This window comes from Haemaphysalis longicornis, unplaced genomic scaffold, assembly GCF_048455015.1.
Source record: "Haemaphysalis longicornis isolate Haplotype H1 unplaced genomic scaffold, Haemaphysalis longicornis Haplotype H1 scaffold_8, whole genome shotgun sequence".
In the NCBI taxonomy this organism is placed as follows: domain Eukaryota; kingdom Metazoa; phylum Arthropoda; class Arachnida; order Ixodida; family Ixodidae; genus Haemaphysalis; species Haemaphysalis longicornis.
In genome coordinates, this window is record NW_027526445.1 from 35104523 (window position 1) to 35120739 (window position 16217).

Consider the following 16217-nt stretch of genomic DNA (forward strand, 5'->3'; position numbering starts at 1 on the left):
CGCCTGAACCGCAAGTTGCTGCGGCATTTCTGCTCAACGCTCCCAATGCCGCAACTTGCGACAACCCAGGAGGTGATGCAAGCAGGCACGATACACAATCTAGACTCCGACACCTGGATACGCAACCTTGTTTCTGGTGGCATACTCCATGCACCTACCAGAGAAGCCGACGACACAAAGTTTCTCGCAAGTGAACAGGCGTCCAGCAGTGTCGTGTTGTGTGGGCGCGTGTGTAACTTGACGGTGACATAACGTCGTTCATCGTAGTTTATTGTTAAGTGACGGCATCCTGCCCGTGATTGCATTGTTATCAGTGCCACTTTTTTTTGCCCTGCCTAGGGATTAGTAGAATAGTTGTTTGGTCCCCTAACAACTTTCTTAAGGTGGGGGTGATGTGATGAGTGGCTCGGAGGGGGCACGGTGAAAGTCGTGAAAGAAGATTTCACATCGCGGGAGACACCAAGTGGCCGCTGGGAAAAAGACGCCACGAAGAAGAAGAAGACGAGGGCGTGGTGCGAGCAAGCGCTGCGAACCCGAGAAGTGCAGGGCGACCGAGACAGGGCACGGTTGGACTGGGCATTCCCACGTCAGACGTCCGGTCGACGTGCCGTCCGCTACGAGACCGTCGCCATCGGTGACCATGCGAGCTTCCGTCTGGGTGCGGCTCGGGCACGAGTGATCGCAAGGCTCTGCCGCGTCGTCACGTTCCGGCTCGAGCCAGGGTTCCTGCTGCTGCGAGGCCGACGTTCGTGGTGTGTCAGCGGCTCCATGCTCCTGCTCGGACCGCCGGGTTGCTAAGTCCTGGCCACGGCTTCCGGGCCTGGTGTGCTTGGTCGCGGAGGTGTTCCGGAGTGTCCCACACCAGCTCGTTGGTGACCTGTCCGTGAAGCGGCCGGCCAAGTTAGCGAGCCTCACCCTCGACGACCACTTCGCCCCAACGAGACATACCTGTGAGCCGTGCTCAACGCAACTGTTTTGCGGGTCTAGCGACAGCCACTACCGTGGTAAGCTAACCGAACCCGTTTTGCGAACATTTCTTTTTTTGAGTGACCTTCATCTCCTTGAGTGGCTAAATATGTTGTAAATACATTCCGTCCTGTGTGTGCGTCCGGCATTCTTCTCATTGGGTTCTGCACGATCCTAGCGTAACAGCGTGATGCACTCACTTCTGAATCATATATCACCTCCTTTCATATATCTTACTGGATTGTCTATATGGAGAGCCATTCAACCGAGAAATTTGTTGCCCGGTGTGGTCACTATAGTCTGCTCTCACTGAGGAACTCGATGGGAATATCGCATATCGCAGCGACCTTATAGAGGCTATGATATGAGCGAGAGGTTCCTTTAGTACATTTTTCCGGGTACCCTCGAGGTTCTCTGTGGCGGCTGCGGAGAACCAGAGGCTCAACGCGTTGCGTAGCAGTGTTAAAAGGTGTACTGATAAAATATGAACATCTGAAGATATACGAGTCGTTACACGCACCAAAACGCACGTACACCACATATTAAGACATTGGCTCAGAGGAAACGGCAGCCGTTCCGCTCAAAATTAGACCCGCGAAAACCTCCCAAGGGGATTTGGAGCAAAGTGCCTAGTCTACGGACCGCGCCTGCAGCGCTGCTCCCTTTCTACTCTATTGCTCTGCGGCAGAACTCTCGTGACCTAGACGTCGCTGAAGATTTCTACGCAAAAGTCACCTCCTCTTCCGCTCCAGTCCTTCCTGCCAGCCTGACAGCTGGTCTCTTGGCCCTCTGAAAATATGACCTTTATAGACAAGTCGTTCACAATGGCAGAACTACTTGTTTCCTTGACTTCCGTAAAAAAGGCTTTTGCACCTAGGTCCAGATGGCATAAGCTTTCTTTCTTTCTTTATTGTTTCTTTCTATACAGAAAAAGGAGCAGAGGCTAAAGGCCTGAAGCATGACTAGGACCCCTGCTCCTGGTGCAGGTACCATGCGGGCACAGTATATTATATTGCACACTTTCCCTCGTGTGTACAAAAACCAAAAACAAAAGAAAAAAATCCAAACAAAAAATAACAAAAAACTGCAGAGAATACATTTGCCGTCATGCTCTTCAAACGCTCAATGTGTGACTAGTTTGCACCAAACGAAATAATGCAGAACAAGATTTTCGCTCAGGATGTTTCACAACACTCGCACGTTTTTCAGTGCAGTCCAAGGAGTGAACGGGCAACCAGATACACTCGAAACAGACGTATTACAGCATAGATATCTGCAATTTCGCACCTACAATTTATTTGATGCTTCAGTGAATTTTAGCTACATGCAATTAACTGCTCTAACAGGACATTATTAATCCGTGTATTTGCCAACCGTTGGCGAAAATAGTATCTTTCTGAACCTCGTTCAATGACGAAGGGATTTGATAATCCGTGTGGTGCCGGCCGTAATTTGCTCTTGTAGAAGGCATTTGGCGATGTCGTCTGCGCGAGGTTTATTATGTGGCAGTTAGAGAATTGGAAGTATTAAATAAATTGTTGTCCGTAATGTACTGAAGTAATTTGTAGTGGTTTATTTGATTTTCCTCGAGAAGTGAGTGCTTTAGAAATAGTTCAACTGTGGCTAGATAATAAGGCCTGCCGTAGTAATTTTCGAATTTTTGTGCAGCTTTGTCGCACTTTGAGACAAAGCTGGAAGTTTCATACTCACTCGGCACATGCAACCACAGCTGGGAAACAGGTTGCCTAGAACAAGGCTAGAAGCGTGGTGGCATTGCTCCTGTACTCCAACTCGGAGAAATTCCTACGGAAACTGCGCCTTCGCGGCTCATTGTGCTGCTGAGTTGCGTGGGGAAGCGGATGGAGGAAATGGCCTTGGCTTGACGAGACAGGGACTTGACAAACCGTAACGTGTATGCCCAACAGATGTCTGGATTGAGACAGTGTCGCAATAGTATGGACAACGTGATTGCCCTTGTAAACGACGTAAAAAGTGCTACAGCGCAGCGTAGGAGTCTAGCAGTGTTCATTGACATTAGAGCAGCCCTTGATTGTGCGGAACCTGAGGTAATAAGATCTCTAATGGTAACGGTTAGCTTCGGAGGTCTCGTGTATACATCGATATCCAATTTCCCCTTCGAAAGATCAGTCTTTGTGTTCACTAACGACGCCAAAACAGCCTCTCACAATTTTATGCGTAGAATGCCACCCCACACGGTGGTATTTTACGCCCAACCCTCTTTAACATTTGCCACATTAGAAGTGAGAAGTGCACCCCATGCACTGCTGAAATATTGCTAATGCCGATAATGTCTGCATCTGTGGATCTGGCCGCAACAGGCAAGTTAACAAGCTCGCCTCCAAAAAAAAACATCAATCGATGAGCAGACTTCTTGTCAGCATGCGGCCTCTAGATCTTGGCTAGAAAATTTGCGGCAATAGCACTTACAAAGCGTGATGTCTCCTGCTATCACCTTTCAACGGCAGGGGTGCTTATATCCTTTGTCGAGTCACACCGATTCCTTGGGGGAACACTTGATAGGTCGACGATGTGGTTCACAATCGTCCATCTCCTGGAGGAGAGCCTGAGCTCCTTTGGTCAGGTGTTACGCATGCTGAGCAGCAGATCAGGAGGCTGCTCTGTTGGACCCCTCCTACATCCTCACACAGCACGTGGCAAAAAACTACTCCAATACAGCCTCCCAGCACTCAGCCCCCTGTCCAAGACCTATACAAGGCTGGTAGAAGGTACGCAGGCCCGTGCTCTGTGGATTTTTCTTTGCCGTCCGAAGACAACACCTACGATAGGGGCCAGTCCGGAGTCTAGGTACTTTCACCCAGTGTACTGATCAAAGACTATCAGCTTAGCGCACATCTGCGGCTCACGAGTAGGGCTCCTGGACACCCATTCAGCCTTAGAGGTACAAGACGCTCTACCCCCTTGCTGAGCACGAGGACGCGGGTTCCATTCTCGGTTGCGGTGGCCGCTTTTTTGATGGAGGCAAAAAGTCAAAACGCCCGTGTGTACAAGATTTCGGAGCACGTTAAAGATCCCCAAGTGTCAAAATTGCTTCGTAGCCATCCGCTACGGCGCACCTCCTCGCCTGCGTTGCATCCGCTAACAGCATGTTTAAACGCATATTTCCACCAATGCATCGGTGCGGGACGCCTCATCTATGATTGCAATATGAATTCTATCGACGCGGATCACAATTGTGGGCAAGGTAAACCAAAAAATAACGTCGACGACCTCAGAACTTGCTGCTTTACGGTCTGGTTTTCAATACGTCACCGGCCAAGAAGCTTCTTTGCGGGGAGTGTTTGGAAATTCACAGGCGGCGCTTCAATACCTAGCCTCATTTCTAAACAAAAACAACTGGTACACAAGCTGCCAGCTTACTTCACGACGTTGGGCAATGGAGGCCACCTGGAAAGCGTGGGGTGAATGGGAATGGGGTGGCCGACGAAACAGCTAGCGCGGACTGCATCTAATCTGACATCATCGTCCCAAATATTTTCTCTCGACGTGACGCCGCGACACTTGCGTACTCTGTGGCACGGCAGTTACAACTCTTACTATAGACGGACGGAACAAATCATTATAAACCATTGCACAGTATTGATTGCGCCTGCAGTCTCCGAATGGCGTGTGGGTTGGGAAAGCACGACGAAGCGATTGCTCACCTCATTCTCCTCAACGTCGCTTTTAACAGGCACTGCTTGCACAAGACGCGCCGAGTTGCCTCATCTCACTCTCATGCTTACAGTCTTTGTGAAGACATATGACATGTACGCTTTGTGTGTGCCCGTTATTACACCCCACGGCTAACATTGAAGGCAACTTTGGGACTGTGTGCTGATGCACCACTGAAGCATTGCGAAGTCATTAGTCCATGGAACTCAACTGCCTCGGCAACACGGAATTCAAGGGCCTTAGTGTCATTTCTTTGAGAGTCCGGGCTGAACGAAATTGTGTACGTTTGCTTTAACTTTAGTATAGCGCGTGTGCCGTATGTGTGTTCTTGCCTTTGTGAGCTTCTGTGTGCATATTTGCGTTTGTTAGTGCTTCTATGAGTTTTTCTGTTTTCGCTTGCTTTCATTTTCGCAGCTCTCATGTGAGGAGTAGCATGCTAAGCCCGCTATCAGGCAGAGTTCTCGTCATAAAAGGTTCAGCTTTGCTGTTTGGTACTTTTTTTCTGCGTTTTGCATACGGGTACCTTAGACAATTTAACTGTTGATAGTATGGGTATGATCATCATTAAGAGCAGCAGTTTACTTTTACTTATACACTCTTTTGAATGTAATGGAAAAGCCACTGTCTTTAACGTATTGAACTGTCCAGTTTTTTGACAGACAAGGAGGAAGACACCTCATTCTTCTTGAACAAGGTGTAATGAACATCGGGCCGGACCGCGTTTGCGAGACCGCCGGACGTTCTCGCAAACGCCTAGAGAATAAGTTATAAAGACGATGGTAAATTTTGTGTAACCTAAACGCAGAAATTTCGGTCTTCTGTCTGTTTGTGACTCGATTAAGCCAGCCGGGCAGACTAAAATGAAATTTGCGCAATATTCTTATATACTCACCGCCAAATCTAAACGTGTATGTCCGGTTTCAGTGTTCATACTTGTGAACATCATTGGACACAATCAAGATATTACACCAATATCAGGCAGAAAATCAATATACAAAAGGTATTTACACTCTTCCTTTATTTAAAAATTCATGAATGCTTGGTTTTTGATATAGCTAATCGAATAATACATCAACGGCAGAAAACCGCGCTGCAGTTGCCACCGCTACCTCCTGACGCCATATAAGAAGTCAAAGGGCAATAGCAACGAAATTTTCCGCTTGGAACGCTCCGCGCGAGCGTTCCGCTTGGAACGCTTGCGCATTAGAGAATCGTGGTTATAAAATTGTTGTAGTAGGGTACCTCAATTCAGGAGCGTCTCCGCCGTATGGCAGCGCTAGCATCAAGGCACCCGACTTAGAGCAAAAAAAGACGGTCAATTTAAATGGACTTGAGCAGACCTCTAGCGTGTTGTCTTGGCTGGAACGAGATGGCAAAGGAACAGCATGATAGTTGAGTGGGAAAGAGAATGGAGGCCTTTACATGGCAGCGACGCCAGTCGACTATGGTCATTCGCCGACATTTGCAATGATAGGATCAGATACGCGGCGGATTTTATTAGCTGAATAATCTATAAAGCAAGCATGGGTATTTAAGCACACAGAGGAACTAGATGCGGAAACAGGCTCAAGGACGGACGATAGTGGATAAAGGTAAAAAGCACGAGTCATACTCTTCCGACGATCCTAGAGGCGAGACCGTATTGAAGTGATGAATCGTAGAGGCACTTCTCTGTAGTCGCCGATGTGTAGCGATGGGCTAACGGAGCAGGTTACCGTGGGTATTTGAAGACGGGTTGCCCCACTGGCCAGGAACGGGATGGTGCCCCATGGCTAGCGGAGGGAGGGAAGAGCTTAGGCCTGCTCAGCAGTGGCACCTCGCTGCCCGCGCTCAAAGCTCCCGGAACACCGCTCACTTGCGGGCGCACCAGCTTCTTGTGGTAGCGTCCGAGATATTCGTCAGGACTGCACGTCGACGGATAGCCGTCGTCTCGTTGACAGCCCGGGTGGTACCTCATACGGGAGAACCGGTGACGGTCCTCGGGTCTACACCACGAGGGTGGCCGTCTTGCTGCCTCCCTGACCAAACAGCTCCTCTCGTCTTCATCGAAACTTCCGTCCTTTTTGGGGTACCCCAGTAGAATTTGATGGATTGGCCTCTCTTTATTTCTTGCAGTGACACCTGATCACAATATCCCGGTCTTAAGAAAGTTTTCCGGAGAACTATTCGAAATGTCGCAGTCGGAGAACTAGTCTTTGTTGTGAGAGGACATAAGTGCAAAGTTCAAAAATGAGTCCAAAAAGGGAAGTTACAAATGCACAGTACTGCCAGTCAGGGAATGTTTGCAAATGTTCACCAGACCAGTTCCCGAAATATAACTCTTTTTTGATCAGTTCGATAATATATTGTCCTAAAACAGGAAATGTCCTATGGGCACCACAATAAAAAACGCATCTAGAGTAGGCGAAACCACTAAGGGGGTTTCCTGTCTGTGTGTAAAGGCTTACTAAAATATTTCCAGTATACGCGTGAGACTTACGGGAAAGCAAACGGCTGTTCGAGGTGTACTACAGTGCCGCTTTCGTTTGGGCAGCAGAAACCCTCATAGTGGAAAACGCTACGGTATCGGTTCCGGCGCCTTCTTAAAGAGCGTTCGGGTTCAAGTCTTCAGCAACGTAAGGGATTGCACCTGTCGCAAAAGTCGGAAAAAACATTTATTTTCCACTTTAGATGGTTTCCCCGGAGTTCTTGTCTGCGTTTCTTTCGCTTACGCTAATTCCTTACAGGAGCATTTTCAACTACGTTGCATTTCGCGCGCTGCCGCGGACACCATCACTTACCTTTCTGGACTGGTTCAATAGAAGCTATGAGCATCGCCAAGTTTGTGTGGCGCTGTGGACGGCTTTGTATACAGTTTTCTGCCTGAGCTTTTCTAAGTGCTGTGCCTTGGGGTGGCTACAAAGCCTACTACGCACTGTCAGCTGGCGCAGGCTGCTATTGCTCCCACGAACGGACATCTGTCTCTTCCCCATTCTATATTTTCTCCTTTTTCGTAGAAACGTTTGCCGCACAGGACCATTAGTACAAGAGGTACGAGAGAATTTGGTATGGATGGATTTGACATCTTTTCTGTTATAATTAACCGCGGTTGGGGAATGCTGAGGTTCTTCAGCCTGAAATCCTGGCATGCCCTCGTCCCTAGGCTCGCATTTTGTGTAATGTCTACCATGAAGTGAACATTGTTCTGCTTTGACATCAGATTGTTTCACACTATCAGTCTTACACTCACAAAGAATCTCTGCTAAATGGATGTTTCCAGCATTACGAGCGCTAGTAAGATGGAACCCACTCGTCTTTTGAGGCAGTAGCCTGTTTTTATCTTCTACTGAGTCTTTGGGTCGCAGATGACGTTTTGCTTCGTGACATACAACTTCCACTGGGAACACCGACCTGTTCTACTGAGGTTCCCTTTCGTCAGAATCTGTTTCCTGAGCCACGTCCCATGCTTTAGCGGACTCCCCTTTCTCGTGGTCCTCAAATAGGCCATTAGGTATCGGAATACGTGTACTCGACACTAAAGCACGAAGTCGTTTTTGAGTGCTGTGATTTCTTTTTCCTGCTCGTTCTTTTGCATCTAAAATTCCCTGAGGGCCTTTCTGTCTCTTTCAGCATTGTCCTGCTGACTTTGTCGCAAGATCATTTCTGCTTCCGCACTGCCCTCGTAACGTATTTCTACATCAGTACCAAGTTCCCTGGCCTCTCTCTTCAGAAGTAGCTCTGCCCTGAGCTTCACGTGCTCAGGTGTCGATATAATTTTGACGCTCTGTACCAGGCAGTCATAGCTCTTGCCCATGCTTCATTATTTTTTTCCTATCCGGCTGTATATATTTTGAATTAGCGGTGGAAGGCGAACAGAAACAATACCAAGGCTCCTATATATAGACGGATAAATGCGGATCCTCGCAGGTTCGCCAATACAGGTTGTAATTAATGTTGGGCCTGACCACGTAGAGTCACGAACCCAGACTACGCTCTCGCAAACGCACACATAACACATATATTAACTGGATAAAGTACAAAGCGAGAATGAGCACTTCAGCACACAGACGAACTAGCTACGGAAACACACACAAGGACGGGCGATAGTGTACAAATTTAAAAAGCAGAAGTCATACTCTTGCGATCATCATAGATGCGAGACCGTCTTGAAGTGCTGAATCGTAGAGCATTTCTCTGTAGCCGACGATGAGTAATGACGGACCAACGGAGCAGGTTACCGTAGTTATATGAAGAGGGTTTGACCCACTGGCCAGGAACAGGATGATGGCCGGTGCCTAGCGGCTGGAGGAAAGAACCTTGGCCTGCTCCGCACTGAGGCCTCATCACCCGCACTCCATGCCACTGGAACACCGCTCACTCGCCGGGTGCCCCAGCTTCTTGCGGTATCGTCCGAGGCATTCATCGGGACTATGCCTCAATAGATGGCCGTCGTCTCGTTCACAGCCGGAATGGTGGCCCAGACGGCAGAGCTGCCGACTGTCCTCGGCCCTACACCACGAGGATGGCCATCTTGCTGCCTCCCAGACCTAGCAGCCCTTCTCGTATTCTGCCTCGGAACTTGCGTCTTTTTGGGGGTACACCAGTAGAAGTCGGTGGATTGGCCTCTTTTTGTTTGTCGGAGCGACACCTCATGACACATGGGAGGACACCCTGGCCAGCGATGCCTTGAAAGACCACCACAAGCTGACAGATAGGCCTGGGCTGGTGTAGAAGCTTTTGGGTCCTAAAAACGGGAACCCGGCCGCATTTCGTACTCTAACCTCATCCCCGACTTCAATAATATTTTACTTAACGCAACTTTTCTCTCTAATGAAGACCTATCCTTTATTTTCGAACCATTTCTATCTTGCGTTGCCTTAGCCCTTTCTACCTTGTGAAACGCCGATGGTCGCTCCTCCGCTAGGCTCTCATGTAGTTTTTCTTTCTACAGCTATAACTACATCCCTGTGCAACAATAATGACGAGGCCACCGACCCCGAAAGACGCGGCCATTCTCCAGTCAAAATTTTCAGCCTCCGGTAAGCGCCTGTTTTTCGTATACATCGGTCAAGCTGGCACTGCCAGGTAGTCCTAACTGGCTCTTCGGCGGCGAAAACGGCTGCCGTGCAATTGTAGCGTGCCCCTTCTTTGATCAATCCGCCTTCCCGCAACAGGTACTATCCACAGTTCCCAGACCGATTCTCACGGGCAAACCATTTAAAAACTCCCGCTGACGCAACCAAGACCTCGCAACATATATAATACGTCCTTCAAACATCTACGTTGCGAGTATCAAAACGCTGAACTCATTCATGCCTTCCCGGCTGTCGCCGCCTTACCTCAATGGAAATTACCCACTCGATTCTCCAAGCGAGGGCACTGCAAAATTTATTTGCCGTCAAAACTTTCCTCCCATCACCTCAACAGAACCTCCTAGCCATTCGCTCCTTTCTCCTTGCTTCAACGCAAGTCTGCAACGACGTACGAAGTGCCTCCCACAGTCTTCTACCAGGGTGCCCACACGGCGTCTTAGCTGGGGCCTCCCCACAAGCACTACACTGCCATCTCGTCTACACCGGGGCTGCCGTCAAGGCCCAAATGATGGGCAGCTTCTAAACAGCGTTGATCACTTTTGAAAGATACTTGTTCATCCCGCGCTACGTCCTCTACCGCCAGGGCTCATATGGATGCCACCCAGGAAGCCCGAAAGCTCAATCCTGCCAACGTTGCCATTACATATGTCACCGCAAAGATCTGCGCACTTTGCCCCCTTCTACGGAGCTAAGCCAAATTGTTTCAAGATTTTACGAAGCTTCTGCCCAGCCAAGAGCATGATTGCAACGTCACAATCCGCGACTGCAAGTGCTTCCATTCCAGCACCTGGTTAGAGTGCCCTGAGAAACATAAAGCGGGCACCAAAATCTCCCAACAAGCATACCGCCGGCGTCTCACTTTCCACAAAACAGTCAACCAATCACCTCCTTCTTCGCAAGCATCGGACAACCATTGTCCAAGATCCCAGAGTTACATTTCGCCTCTCCGTATTCTTGGTGAACGATGAAGATGAAATAGTGAGGTTCTTTTGATGTTCCAGCCGAGAGGACAATCTCGACTCGCTACAATGACCGACGTCCGATGCTTGAAGCAGGTGAGCGATTAGGACTGCCTTTGTTGCTGGATATCAGTTTTATTTACCCTATTTACATTACTCCAAGTATTTATATCAGGAGCGAATGAGATTACATTTTCATTCGGCCCGCATTCTTTTCGCCCATGATCTATACTTAACTAGATCCCTCTCGACCGACCGACCCCGGAAAAAATTTGACACTCTTGTTTTGGTTCCAAAAACCACCCCTGCAAATGGGTCATTCAAGAAAGAGCGAAAGCCCTTTTCAACATGCTTCATATAAACCACGGATTAGTCACAAGAACCAAACAATCCTAAACATGTCCCTACCTACGGGTACATGACCCCACACACTCTCTCTCTCTCTATGTTGCGTGCTCAAGACTAGACAACCGCAATGAGGACCAGGAAAACACGCTAAAATGGAATAATTTAAAGGTTGTGGCTAAAAAGATGACACAAATTAAACTTGGGCCGAACCTGAGTCTAGTGTTGTTGCGTTTTGCTCAGAATGACTAAATGTTTCAGTCGATTTTGCCGCTATTGAAAGGGCTCAACGACTAGGACGTTTCACTGCTACAAAAGAAAGGCCCCTAATTGTGAAGTTTCTATGTTTAAAAGACAAGTAAAAAGTGTTTACAGTGGCCGCTAAACTAAAAGGAACGACGTTTGAAATAAGCGAGGAGTTTTCGGCTAAGTTTAGGCGGGAAATGCACAAGCTGCTTTGCTTTGCCGAGAACAGGGAGGGGATTACAAATTACAGTTTAATAAACTAAAGATGGGTAAGGAAACTTTTGTAAACCGCGCAAAGGATGCTGTGAACCCGTGTTGTCCGCAGCCACGTCAGACAATTCATTCCTCAGGCAGGGGTCGTTAGGTAAACATTACCTTGTTTGTGGTGTCGTTAACTGCGGCAGCCTCACGACTAATATCACCGAATTCAGCTCTCTACTTGAAATTTTGAAGCCACATGTCATTACTGGAACGGAATCCTGGCTCAACAGCACCATAATGTACCGCAAAATGTTCCCTTCTAATTACTCTCTGAACAGAAGGGATCGCGATTCCCGCGCTGTTGGCGTGTTAATTATTGTTCATGATAGCATAGTAAGCCAACCTGAGTACATGGAGACAGAATCTTTCGAAACTGTCTGGTGCAAGATACTGCTGGAAAAAGGTGTCTGGCTTGCCGTGGGCTCCTTTCAGCTCCTCAACCTCTGTTGAATCGGAGTAACACGTTATTAGGTTAGCAAAAAAGTTACGTAAGTCAGGATGGAGACTTTAATTTGCCCGATGTAGAATAGCAGTTCACGAGGCCGGTACTGCGCAATACATCTCTCTTGTATTGAGCCGTGTGGCTAAGGCGTTGCACTGCTCAACACGAGCTCGTGGGTTCGATTCCCGGCAGCGGCGGCCGCTTTTTTGATGGTAAAAATTAATTAAGGTGGTAAAAATTAAGGCGGTAAAAATTAATCCGGAGCCCCCAACTACGGCACACCTCATCGCCTGCGTTTCGTCGGCGCGTTAAACCATGCAATCAATCAATCAATCAATCAATCAATCAATCAATCAATCAATCAATCGATCAATCAATCAATCAATCAATCAATGTGAATTCAGTTTCTGGTCCAGACGGCATATCAAATTTTACTTTAAAGCATTGTGCAGTGTCCATACCCTCTTTTCTGACCCTCATGTTCCAAACATCACTTCGACTAGGTGTTCTGCCCAATGATTGGTAGAATTCAAATGTAGATCCGATATTTAAACGTGGTGACAAAACGTTTTCTAACTACAGACCTATCTCGCTAAAAAGCGCTTGCTCTAAAATAGTTGAACACATAATTTATACAAACATAATGACGCATCTACAAAACAGTAATTTTTTTTCACAATGCAACATGGTTTTAGGGCGGGCTTCACGTGCGACACGCAGCTTGAATTTGGGCATGAAATCGCTACTTACATTACCCAAGCACTCGGGCTGTTTGTATATTTCTAAATGTTCGCAAAGTTTTTGATTCCGTTCCACATTCCTTGTTCGTACGCAGGCTATCTGTTATCAACATGCCGACGGAAGTCCTGAAGTGGCCGGATGCCTGTCTTTTCGAGAGAAAACAGTCTGTGGTGTTTGAAGGCCTGAGTTCTTCAAGTATTTGTGTAATGTCCGGTGTACCGCAGGGATTCGTTTTTAGGCCCACTCCTTTTTTGAATGCCTAATAATGATCTTGTAAACCGCCCTTGTAGTCCTACTAGATTGTACGCCGATGACGGCTGCATCTGTCGTGATATAACCTGCCTAGCAGACGCTTAGTTGTTCCAACACAATCTTAACTCCGTTATTTCTATGTGTTAGTCGTGGGGTATGACGCTAAATCTGACCAAATGTAATCTGGTAAGGTTCACTAACAAAAATTAGCAGTGGCTTAGCTCGGCTATGCCAGGATATACATAGGTTAAGTTACGGTTCAGCCGGTTATTCTCAGCTGTTCTGGTTGTTTAGGATTACCTCGATTATTATGCTTACTGCTGCTTTAATACCACGCATATGATATACGTAATTACGTATTATGTCAAACATGCATATTTATCCAGCAACTCCGGCGCAGCGTCAGCAATCGTCCCAGAGCTAACCTGGTTCCACAGGCGCACAGCCGTGTTGCTGCGGCGCACGAGCCATCCGTTCCGCACCCCGCCACCCCTTGCACGATCATCAAGTGGAACGGGCCGCCACGTGCCGCGCTTGCTCAGGATGGTGTTGCTGTGACGCACGAGCTATCTGTTCAACACCCGGCCACTCCTCGCATGATCATCAAGTGGACCTGGCCGCCACGTTCCGCGCTTGCGCAGCACTGCTCTCCAGTAGCTACGCGATACTGCTGAACCTCGGCCAGTGTTACATGGGGGAAGCATGTTAGCTGGTAGCCACAGAATGTACATACATCGGAATCGTATTCTCCAGTACCTATCCTTGAACCATCACGTGAATAATTTGATAATAAAAGCGAGCCGCGTCCTTAATTTCTTAAGACGCAATTTTAGGCAAGCTCCGGCTAGGTTCAAGGAGACTGTGTATGTGGCAAATCTGCACCTTATTTTGGAATATGTTTGCACTGTCTGGGGCACCTTCCCAAACACAATCGTTGATGCACTCGAAAAAATACAGGCTCGCGACACCCGCTTCCAAACAGGCGACTATGATTTCTCTAAACGATGAGCTGACATTTGCAAATGATTGGAATGGCCTCTACTCGAAGAAAGACCTCATATACCAAAGACTCTCGTTATTTTTAATATATTCCGCTCGAGAACTGGTAGTAACAAGAAAACATACCTAAAACTAGCAACGTACGTGTCCCCTGCGCACCGATCATTGTTTGAAGATTCGCGAGTATATCTTGAGTATTAACATATTTAAGCAGGCTTTCTTTCCCGGAACAATACATGACTTGAACGCTTTGCCAGAAGAAATGGTCTGTGCTCCCCCGCATTGTTTTAGAAAGCATTTGCAAAATTTTATGTTTACGTAACGTCCCGCCATTTTGTCTGCCAGGCCTACACATCGTTAACCCTTGCAAGGTGGTTGTTGCCTGTATATGCTTTTTTAATATATTCCTGTTGTGAAATGCTGTTTTTCAAACATTCAATCCGTAATCCCCCTCCTTTGATATAATATTGTTTAAAAAAAACCATCTGTTCCATTGTTTGATAAGCGCATTCGTACATTTGTATTTTTTTGCTTCCCCTCGTCCCTACACTAATGCCTTTAAGGGCGATGTAGGTATTTGCATAAATACACAATAAAAATAGCAGGCAAATGATGTTCGAAGTATATATACACCCCTGGCACGTTCCACTACTCCTCATGGTCTGTAAAATGTGTTCTCCGCTGTCTACGTAATTCTGTTTCTTTGCACTGAAGTTGATAAAGTGTAATTTAAATATAGTTGACATTTTTTCCACCTGTCATTTAAACCGATTTGATGCATCTTGTTCCAGCATACAGTAATAAAAACGACCTACAGGAGAAAAACTGTGGCCACTATAGGCGAGGCAGGGAAACATTGGTTACGCATAAGTTCTTTAAGTCAAGCGCTACCTCTCTACTTGTCTTTCTTCCTTGAGCACCCAGAACAAGAGCCGTAGATTTCTTGGAAACGCGTTCTACAGGTGCATTCTTACCTTGAAATAAACACGGTCAGGAGAAGTGCAACAAATATGGCATTCTGCATTCTTCAAAATTTTTGTCTGCCCTAGTGCGAAAACAATCAATTTGGGCTAGATCTGCACTATGGTAAAATCTCGGTGCTTCTTGAACAGTATAGTGCAATAGCGTGCCATTCGTCAGAATGGGAAACTGCTTCTTTATAGCCCCTTGCGAGCTTGCCTTTCTTTTTTGTCATATGGAATGATGCGATACACGTGTAAACAGTGAGCCTCAATTTCATTGTTATCCCTATTGTCTGGGTCTCAAAACACAGGATAAATATTTTTGAGCGGTAACTGAAAAACAAGCAGCTGTGGTAGCTTGTTGTACGTTTGCGGCAGTTGTGCTTTGTTCCCAACTTGCTATTTTCTGCAGCCAGTAATACCCTCAATCGGGACCTATTGTGGTGATTTCAGCTGGTTTTATTTGTTTACATTTATGGAAAAGCTAGACGAATCTCAATAAGATGCGCATGAAAGTCTCAAAAACAGTACGTTCTGTTATGAACGTGAATAACCAGGTCCACAAAGCCCTGCCCTTAACGGTGGCGTTCCATTGTTCTTTTACAGGGGACAGGCAGGTGAAGTTCCGCATTTCGCCGGTCATTTCGTCTTTAAATAGCAAAACGCCAAAAACTTCGTTATCCCAGTGAATAACCAAGCGGATACACTGGGGGCCTACCCTAGCCAACGAAACGTAGCTAAACAAAGCAGAAAGCTAGAAGGCATAACCCAGGTGCGCAATATGTTACACGTTTTCTTTTAATGTTTATGTGTCCAGTTTACAATGCAAACCAAATTGTTTATGGGTTTTCTTTCGTGTGTTGCCGACATAATTTTCATCAGTTGCCGCCTCGGCAAACATTTATTCCCCTTCTTCCCCCTTACGTTGTCTCCGATCATGTTGAGTACATTTCAACACGCAAAACAAAGGAACTGAAATGCATGAATAAAGTTAGCTTACCTCTTTTTTGGCTAAAAATATAGTGATTGTGTTCGCAGTTACGTCGCAGTTGTGCCTACGTAAACATTCGCATTAATCACTCACTGTCGCGGACTTGCCTTTTCTAAGCGCTTGTTGAAAGAATAATAATAATGGGAACTAACGTATTGCACCTAGACACGAGTTGGTGAAACAAGTACTTGGTAACGTTTAAGCTCATAAGCTTACCCAAAGAAACCGCTGTGGTACTAAACTGAATAAAGTTACTATTTTCTTCGCTTTATTTTCTTCGCATAAGTT

At 47.0% G+C, this 16217-nt stretch overlaps 1 long non-coding RNA gene across 1 annotated transcript in view; it reads right to left on the reverse strand.

Annotated features, from left to right (window-relative positions):
• Window positions 1–15102, reverse strand: part of LOC144149491 (uncharacterized) — a 37437-nt gene extending 22335 nt beyond the window's left edge. Inside the window, exon 1 of the long non-coding RNA XR_013318323.1 lies at window positions 14951–15102. This is a non-coding gene — a long non-coding RNA (uncharacterized LOC144149491). The remainder of the gene's footprint in view (window positions 1–14950) is intronic.
• Window positions 15103–16217: the final 1115 nt, after the last annotated feature.